General features: G+C 27.5%; 1 long non-coding RNA gene across 1 annotated transcript; it reads left to right on the top strand.

Annotated features, from left to right (window-relative positions):
- The first annotated feature begins 2828 nt into the window (after positions 1-2828).
- LOC114405508 lies at positions 2829-4721 on the top strand. The gene is made up of 3 exons (XR_003665251.1): positions 2829-3591; positions 4174-4261; positions 4360-4721. It is a non-coding gene; the product is annotated as an uncharacterized LOC114405508 (long non-coding RNA).
- Positions 4722-10259: the final 5538 nt, after the last annotated feature.

Here is a 10259-nt window from a genome sequence, read left to right as displayed (position 1 = left end):
CTATTTCTAAATCTTGGCATATTCACCAGTTAGATGTCAAGAATGCTTTCTTGCATGGCTATCTCAATGAGACAGTTTATATGCATCAGCCCATGGGTTTCCGCGATAAAGGTCGCCCGGATCATGTGTGTTTACTAAAGAAATCTCTCTATGGCCTTAAACAGGCTCCACGGGCCTGGTATCAACATTTTGCAGATTTTGTTGCCACCATTGGTTTTTCTCATAGTAAATCTAATCACTCATTATTTATTTACAGTCAGGACTTGGATAGGGCATATATTTTGTTATATGTTGATGATATTATTCTTACAACTTCATCAGATCGATTGAGAAAGCATTTTATGGCTCTCTTAGGTGCCGAGTTTGCTATGAAGGATCTAGGTCCTCTCAACTTCTTTTTGGGGATTGTTGTGTCCCGCGATGCTAATGGTATGTTCTTATCTCAGAAACAGTACGTCACAGAGATCATTGAGAGAGCTGGTATGGCTAATTGCAGCTTTTGTCCCACTCCTGTTGACACCAAACCAAAACTTAGTGCATCGAAGGATTCACCTTATGAGGATCCTACGAAGTACCGCAGTCTGGCTGGTGCCTTACAATATCTTACCTTTACTAGACCTGACATCTCTTATGCAGTTCAACAAATCTGCCTTCACATGCATGATCCCAGGAACAAGCATATGAGTGCTCTTAAGCGTATTTTGCATTATTTGCTGGGTACTTTGTCTTATGGTCTACACTTGTATAAATCCTCTTTCAACAAGCTCATTTCTTATACCGATGCTGACTGGGGAGGATGCCCGGATACTAGATGTTCTACTTCCGACTATTGTGTTTTTCTAGGTGACAGCTTGATATCATGGTCGTCCAAAAGACAATCAACTTTGTCACGTTCCAGTGCTGAGGCTGAATATTGAGGAGTAGCTAATGTTGTTTCTGATTCTTGTTAGATCCAAAATTTATTACTTGAACTACATTGTCCTATTCCTAAAGCTACTCTGGTTTATTGTGACAATGTCAGTGCCATTTATTTATCAGGAAATCCGGTACAACATCAGCGTATCAAGCATATTGAGATGGACATTCATTTTGTCAGGGAAATGGTCGTTAAAGGCGACGTATGAGTTCTACATGTTCCTTCCCATTATCATATCGCCGATATTTTTACCAAGGGCCTACCTCGTATTTTATTTGAAGATTTTCGAGCCAGTCTTAGCGTTCGTGAACCTCCCGTTTTGACTGTGGGGGTGTGTTAGAATATATGATACATATATTCTATATTTATGTATATCTCCTATTTTGATTATATAATTAATCTTGTGCATATTCTATCTAGATTCTTAGCTAATTAGGGTCCTACTTTCTAGGCTAATTATGCTCTTGTATATTTGTTACTAATGAGAAAAGCCATGGATTCAAACTCTTTGATATCACAAAGCCTTCAAGTCAAATAATAAGGATTCAATTTATGCCAACTCCAACTCTATTCCAAATTTATTAATGTAATGTAAAGTGGACATGTATTTCATTCTGCCTGAGGACTGACAGGACAAAAATTTAGTCTTCCTGATTTTTTACTTTTCTGGCTTACTTTTGTGGAACGTGTTTCCATTTTTTTTTCTCATTTATTTCTGGGAAGCTATTTCAGTATTCATGAGAAAATTCCTCTCCATCTCATGCTACTAATGTTGAGTATTCCTCACAGTCACACGGGGTAGCTTTAGCAGTTAAGATGAGTCAAAATGAAGGAATTGATTCAAGAAAAGTTTGAAGTGTGTTTGTAAATTTTTATAGAATCCCCACCAGAAATTTTCTCATAGTTATGATTTACTTTAACAATTTCTAAATTTTCACTCTTAAAGCTTTGATCAAATACCAATACTATGAGAAATACTAATGTTTATACTTAAATCGTAGTCTTATAAAAGATAAGAAGACTCTTCAAAACTCTTATAAATACTAATGTTAAAAGAAAATCTAAACGTTTTCAAGTAAAAGAAAATATTATGGATCATAGAACATTAATTTCCAATAAATTAGCGTAAGTGATTAGCTTCCACATGCTCAGTGTTAATAGAAATATTTAATGATAAACTTAATATAAAACATTTGTTGACTATTTAAAATACAAAATTAGTACCTTTCAAGAATTATATTTTAAAATTACAACTGATGTATAGAGTACATAGGCTTTTTTTTTAGATTAGATAGCTAAATTTTAATCAATGAATCTAAACTTGAACAAGGATCAAAAGATACAACTAACTGTCTTTTTTAATTTTAACAATTTGAGTGTGATTTTATAGTTCATTAGATATGAATATTATTATTTTATGCTAAAATTATAAAATATAATAATTTAAATTTTATATTACATTTAAATTTAAATGTTTTTTTAATCAATTTAAGTGTAAAATGAAAAAAAAACATTTCTGACCATTATATTATAAATAAGAATATAATAATATTATTTTTAAAATTAATTATATTGTATGTAAATTAATAAAATTACATATTAATTAAAAGCTTGTTTTAAAAAAATATTTTAATCTTCTATAGATAATTTATGACTTCCCTTCAAAAAGAATGGAAAAATGTATTACAAATGTTTTCATTTATATATATATATATATATATATATATATATATATATATATATATATATATATATTTATATTAAATTTATTAGATATTAAAATTAAGTAAGGACTAAGATTTTATATAAATTTAAAAAAACTACAAAATATCTTTTTGTCATTATGAAGCAAATGTCCTATAAAACTTTAAATTAATAAATTAATCTATAATCTATAACGATAAAAGAAGCTACTTGGTGTTCCAATCCAGTTCCAACAACGCATTTTTCGGACTGAAAAAGCGGAACTGCTTGAAAGGAATATCCCTTTTGCTAACTGTTTTTTTGGTTACTATGTTTTTAAGATAACTATGTCCTTACTTATTAAAAAAGGTTATACAAAATCGAAGAAATTACATGATTGTTTTTAAATTATAACTAAATGCCCACTCTTTTTTGAAATCATGTTACATAATGTTAAATTGATAAGTATAAACTTAACGCCCACTGTTCTTCTTCTTTTTTGTATTCTTCCCACAAATAAAGTAATGGAAACATTTTTTCATTCAATTTCCTAAATGTTCTAGTTTCTTCACTGTTTTCTCTTTCCAATTATGTTATATTTTTATCTCCCAATCATATTGTCATCATTTTTTCGTTCTCAACATCCAATCATTCTCATCCATGATGGGTCACAGTTATATGGTGAAGAAATGATGATAATTCCAGAATTCTCACCCTTTCTTAGTTCCTTTCTTCTACCTTGACATCTGCATTCTGATTATTTCTCCTTCGTATATGCATGATGTTGTAGATGTTTTTCTTTGTTTATTTATCATCTTTTACTTTTAAAAAATTTTGTTCTATTTGGAATTGGTCAAACTAACTAACAAATTGTGAGATTCTTGGGAACAGGTTCATGGAAGATGATGCATGTTTACTCCGTTAATTTCTTCATATCTTTTTCGGATTAAATGCATGAAATCCTTATATTTTGGTCGAAGAATGAAATCTCGGTATGATTGAGTTTGTAGAGATAACTCTTTGATTTTGATTTTTTTTGTAATTGAATCGAATCCAGGTCATATTTTATGCTCCATGTTCTTAAATTCTTTTAACCCCTCTTTTCAATCTCTCCTTCTATTTTTTTTCTCCTGCTAAATGGTCCTCCTGTTATCTATTCAATTTCAATTTTTTTTGGCTTAATTTTGTTATCAGTTTTTTGGTATTACAATTTGTTGCGAATAAATTTGCATACAAAATATTTTCTCTTGTGTTTTAGAAAAGATACGACAATATTCATGCTTTATGGTCCTTGGAAGTTATTTTTTTCTCTTGGTAAAACATTTTTTTATGTGCTCAAGTCTCTACTCTGATATTGGACATAGTGCATCGAGTAATCGATTGCAATAACTTATCAGTTGATTAATTAATTCCCAAGATAAGCCAATATTTAAACTTTCGCATATACCATTTTTTTCCACATTTCCTATTTTTTTCCAACAAGCCTTCTCTTTCAATTCACTTTTAATTTCATCATAGTAATCTTACTATAATGGATATTTATTTCCTTAATTTTTGGGTTTTTGCTTGAGCAGTTGCATTTTAAGAAGTTGAGTGTTAAATAATAGTCACTATATCAAACGGACTCATCTAATGGGAAGATTTCTTTTCAGAAGCTTTAAGGTGAAAACTAAAAAGAGTTTGTAGAATTATACCCCAAAGTGTGATTTACATTCTGACTGAATTCTTGATGCAAATTCTTTTTCCTGTATGTTTTTCAGTCAAATGGTTGGATATACACGAAGAAGAGTAAGAGACTAAGGAATATGATTTAATCTATGTTTGAGGCAGTTGATGTTGCTCATCCTAAGATGTGTAGTCCACCATCTGGACAGTTTGTGGTGTATATGTCATGTTGGAAAACTATTTCCAACCTAAGCTAGAGGGTTATTAATGAAGCAATGACTTTTATTTTGTTGTAGTCCTTTATTCTCTATCCCTTCTGCTATAAAACATGTTACTATTTGGTTTTACAGTCTTGAACCTACAACAAAGGTTAATGAAACATTGCCTCATGATCTTACCTATTAAGCAAGGATGTATTAGACAAAGTTCATGATAGAATCCTTATAGTTCTTTAAGTTTATACCACAAGCAACATGAATGTTTGCTTTTGTTTACTATTGAAGGATAATTTTCAGTATTTAAATATCTGGTCATCTCACATCAAGATTGGAACTATAAGAATAAGAAGAAAAATTTTATTTTTATTAGATGAAATGGTTGGAAGAGATGGTAGAGGATAATCAAATTGGCCATTTTAATTGGCAAAGGATTTTTCTTTTTAATTGCAAGTAAAGCTCAATCATTATGTTTATCCCTTTAAATGCTAAAGTTTTTTAGGGCGATGTTTGGAAAACTTTGAATTCAATTCCAGGGGACTCCTAGCAGTTGAGCTAGAAATGTTTCAATTCCCGTACCAGGTTACCTAATATGCATATAGAAAGAAATGCATATTCTCCAATATAGGTGACTGCTATTTACTGATATATGCAATTTGTTTCTCCCTCTCTCTTTTTTTCTCTTTCTCTGTGTATCCATATTGTAGGCCATTTGATTACATATTTTCTCATAGAAAAAGGATATCAGAAGTTTCACAAGAAGAGCTCTTGCATAGTTATATATGACATAGAAACATGGGTAAGACTCTTATTTGATTTTCTAACTAGGTGGTCTCAATGCCAAGGTCTTGAGAAGTTTGCAATTTTATATACCTTTTTGAAATATTTGGCTTGGGTATAGAAGAATAATGACTGGCTTGCTACAAGTTAGGTGATAGTTTGCAATATCAGTATTGACAACTATGAAGAGATATCATATGTGGATGATTATGATTATGACCTTCTCCTCCCACCTAAATGTTCCCAAGCATAGAAATATAATTGCTTAATGTTGACAGTTTAAGAGCTTTAGAAAACAAAGAGTTTGAAAAGAAAATTCTCAAGAGAGAACAAAGAAGTTGTCAGGCAAGCACGAAGAAAAAACTCTTCCATTTTATAGTTTTTTTACCTTATGCTTTTCTTCTTCTTCATGTTATTTTATAAAACTTTTTTTATAAAAATTAAGGTAACTCTCTATTTCACTAATTATTAAACTTAGGTATTTTTTTAATACTACTAAAATATGATAGACTACGCGCAATGCACAAAAAAATACAAGAAATAAGAAAATTTGTATAAATCAACATATTCAAAAAATATATTAAACTAAAATTAGTATACATATCAATTAAAAAAATGATAAATATAAAAATAATATAGGGCAAGATAAATGCCAACACAGAAGCATGACAATGTGTGTGTGTGTTCGCTGGTAATATAATATATAAATGGATATTCTCTTTTTGTGTGCACATTTCGTTTTACTCTTTTGTCTCGCTCATGTAACCAACAATAAAATTGTCATGCCATAACCAACTATGCATACGAGATAAAAGAAGTGGTCACACACATACAAACATTTAACTGTTATTTCAATGTCACTCATCATGACTATATTTTCTCACTTCTTCAACTTAATTTTATTCTTTCGTTTGTCTTCACCTTTGCACCTTTCTCCATCAGAAACAATTTTTCTATTAACTTATCCCTTCATCCTTTGACTATTGAATTTTCCTTTTTTAGTTGTATCGTTGTTTGCAGCCAACTCGATCTTCAACTCAATTTGCTGACTTGAACATGCTATGTATGTCAGCTATATGTAAGACATCATCTTGCCCCTTCACTTGAGCAACTTGCTTCAATATTGTTTTATATTTTTCAACCCCTCTTTTCTACAACAAATGAATAGAAAAACTCATTTTTTTTTGTTTATTTTTTAATGTTGTAGGAACCAATTTTGTTTATCTTTTTTAATGGTTAACATGTGCAATTTTGTTTATGATGGTTCAATGTTGTTTCAAGTATTCCATCTAATCACATTCAATCTTTTTTATTTTCACCTTTTAATTTATCCTCACTTCCTTCTTAATTTATATTCAGGCTATTTGTTTAGCCTTTGGATGTGAGATTTTTTCCACACAATATGATATAATTTCTTTTAATTGTTTATGTATGTGTTTTAATTTTTTTTTTCTAATATTTTATTTGCATTTTAGGTTTATCACAACTCCATAACTTCAAAAGGGTTGTTTAAGCAATTCATTTATTTATTTTTTTTATCTTATTTTGGGGTAACTTTAATTTTTAAGAAATTCATTTATTTATTTTTATCTTATTTATCTCTCAATCTTATTCTTCCCATTAATCCACCATAGTAATTCATTTCAAATATATTGTCAACCTTCTTTTTTTATCTTTTTATATTCTTTATTAATTTTTTTACATTGATTTATGATTTTTTTTCTTTCTTTAATAGGTGATATAAAATATGAATAATTTAAATACTCAACAATCAAGAGAACAAACAACATATAGAAAAACATGGAGGAAAATTACAAGAAATAAAAGACAAATAATATTATGGAACAAAAACAAATGAATTATCTAAAAGACGATGAAATTGTAAAAAAGCATAAGCAACACAATTAATATGACAAATAACAGTACAATGACATTGACAATTAACCAACAACTGACCCGTCAACGAATTATCAACAATTTGGTACGAGTATCAAAACATTTAAAGTAATATGAATTTTATAATTTTGTTACCTTCAGATATTTATTTTAGGTGTATTGTATGTATTAATGATTAATCATATGTAATTTTCTTTTTTAAATTTCACTTCATATTTTTTCTTTAATTCAAATAATGAATTTTTATACAATTGTTAAATAATTATTTGATTGATTTAGGTTTAAATTTAAAAAATAGTTAATTATAATTTTAGTGGATACAATTTTGTCACATCTTCATAGTTTGATCTTATAATTTTCTTTATTGAAAGTTTTAAATAATCATATCACAAAAATGAAAATAACAGATACAATGTAAAATAAAATGAAATAACACAAAAATAATTTACAATTTCACATTTTTTTAAATAATAAAAACCCAAATTTTTGCTCAAAAGATAGGTGATTCAATTACATAATAGTAACACCACTTTGCCCATTTTCTTTTATTGCATCATTCCCTCTTCTAAAATCACCTTATTTTATTACACCCCTAACTTCTCTTTTTTATAATAAGTTAAATACTTCTAATTCATAATTCTCTCTCCTATGGTCTTCTCTCTCTTCACTTGTTAACAAACTAACTCTTGTACTGAAACTAAAACTGATTTTAAGTTACATACTTGAATTTAACGTGACTACATTCAATTAAAAAAGAAAAAAAACTCCAATCAATTATGCATATAACCAATTTTATATGTTTTAAATCAACAAAGTGACATGTAGAAAAATAAAAACCAAATTCATTAATTTGTATGCTTGCTTTTTTATACTTTTATTATTTTCTAAAAAAATAAAAACAAAATTTCATAAAAAAAAAACAAGTGTAATATTTTTTAAACTAATCATGTATTCAATTAAAAGACTAACATATATTACATTAGGAGATGAAAGGGCACACACAGCGTAAAATAAAATGAAATAGCACAAAAGTGATTCACAATTTCATGGGTTTATTTTTTTAAAATAACAAAAACCACAGGCTGAATATACCGTTAATTTGACCAACGCCAAATAAGTAGTTGGTACATATTATATGGTCATTCACATAATTTAAAAACTCATTTTAGTTATATATGTAAAATTGGTAATTTTAAAAGTAAAACTGATTTTAAATAATTATTCATTTTAAATATTTGTTAACCTATACCAAGTAACCGTTCATTTTAAATAAAATCCTGAAATAAAAAATAATTTTTAAAATAAGACAAAAATATATCTTTAATTTGATTTTTTTTTAAAAGATTCACTTGAATAACAAAACCATAAGAAATTAGAGACAGAGAATTTGGAAAAAAATGAAACAAAAGTTATATTCAACATTAGAAAATAAAGACTGAAAAACAATATAATTTTCAAAAAAATTTAAAAGTTATTTTATTCAATAGTAAATTTTTAAAATCAAAATTTAAACCATAAATATTTTTAAAACAACAAATAATTTTAGAATTACCATGTATGTTTGCATCAAGGCACTCGCACATTATTATAATAGGAAAAAACTAAAGTGAATATAAATATACTTAAAATTTCATAAAATTAAAAAGCAGACATTGTGTGTTATTATTTTTTTTTGTTATTGTGTTGTGTGTTGTACAATAATGATACTAAGATATTAAAAAATATATATTACTTTTAACAAAAATAAAATGCGATACTGAAATCAAGTACGGACGCACAGCCACCACACGACAATGTATATGTTTACGGTAATTATATATAAAAGCAACGGGATATTTTGGTGTATACATTTTTATACATATTTTATATCAAAATTATCAAACTCAAGAGTTTATGCAGCTCATGAGAATTTTATAAATTTGACTCATAAAATTAACTCGTAGATTGTAAGAGTGTATTTCATGTAAAAATAATAACAAAATATCTATAAATAACATATTAATTAAAAAATTTAACAATATAATAAAACAAAATAATAAATCATAAAATTTAGAATATTTAAATAATCAAGTCTAGTAATAATACATCATTACTAGATAATAACTCATTAAATTGTTGAATGCTAAACAGACAAAAAATAATAAAAAATAACTTACATTTTGATCTAATTTTTTTTAACTTGCTAACTGGTTGACTCGTTGATAAACTCAATAATCAATTCATAAAGGATTCATAAACTCATAAAAATTAATAAGTTAATTCGAAAGTTTTGATGACCATGCTTATGACAACATATGCAAGTTACTATGCCATCTTTACAAACTACCCACTATTATATAATCTCCATTATTTTTCTCTTTATTAAAAAAATAGATATATGATGAGACACAAAGAGTCTATTTTTCCCTACGGTACAATAAATGCAACACAACAATTTATATTTTAAAAGAAAAAAGCCAAATTATAAACTCACATTAAAAGAAGACCTATTAAAAAAAAGAGCTATTTTTAAATTTTTAAGAAAATAAATCATTATGTTATCCACTAAGGATGCAATAAATGCTGATCAATACTAGATTATTCCATTAACATGTAAGTTACCAAATTACCACTATTTTGAGCGGAAAAAAAACTATACCAATATACATTACTTTTATAATATAAAGATTGATTTAAAAATTATTTCAATTTTTTTTAAATGTGCTACGTCATAAAAAAATAAGTACATTAATATAATATGAGAAATGTTAATAAATGTACTAAAGATACGAATTAAGGATTGAGATGTGTAAAATTATAATGTTTATAATTTTTTTTGTTCTCCTATATTTTTCATATTAAATATTTTTTCTTTTTAGCAAGATCCCATAGAATATTTACAATATTTCGAGTCATTATCTAAATATAATTGCTCTATGCCCGTTAATCGTTATTTTGCCCATTGACAATTCCCAATTTATTACCATCGGTTATTTTGAATCTACAACGGCTATTTTATTCTCCATGGTTAAAATCCAAAAACCGGCTTAAAAAAAATTGACAGTTGAGGCGAAACCTATTTAAATGTTCCCTCTCATCTCGTTCTCATTCACACTCATCCTACA

The sequence above is a fragment of the Glycine soja genome, chromosome 3, assembly GCF_004193775.1.
Source record: "Glycine soja cultivar W05 chromosome 3, ASM419377v2, whole genome shotgun sequence".
In the NCBI taxonomy this organism is placed as follows: Eukaryota; Viridiplantae; Streptophyta; class Magnoliopsida; order Fabales; family Fabaceae; genus Glycine; species Glycine soja.
The sequence above is the reverse complement of the archived record's forward strand: the minus strand, read 5'-3'. Positions and strand labels throughout refer to the sequence as shown.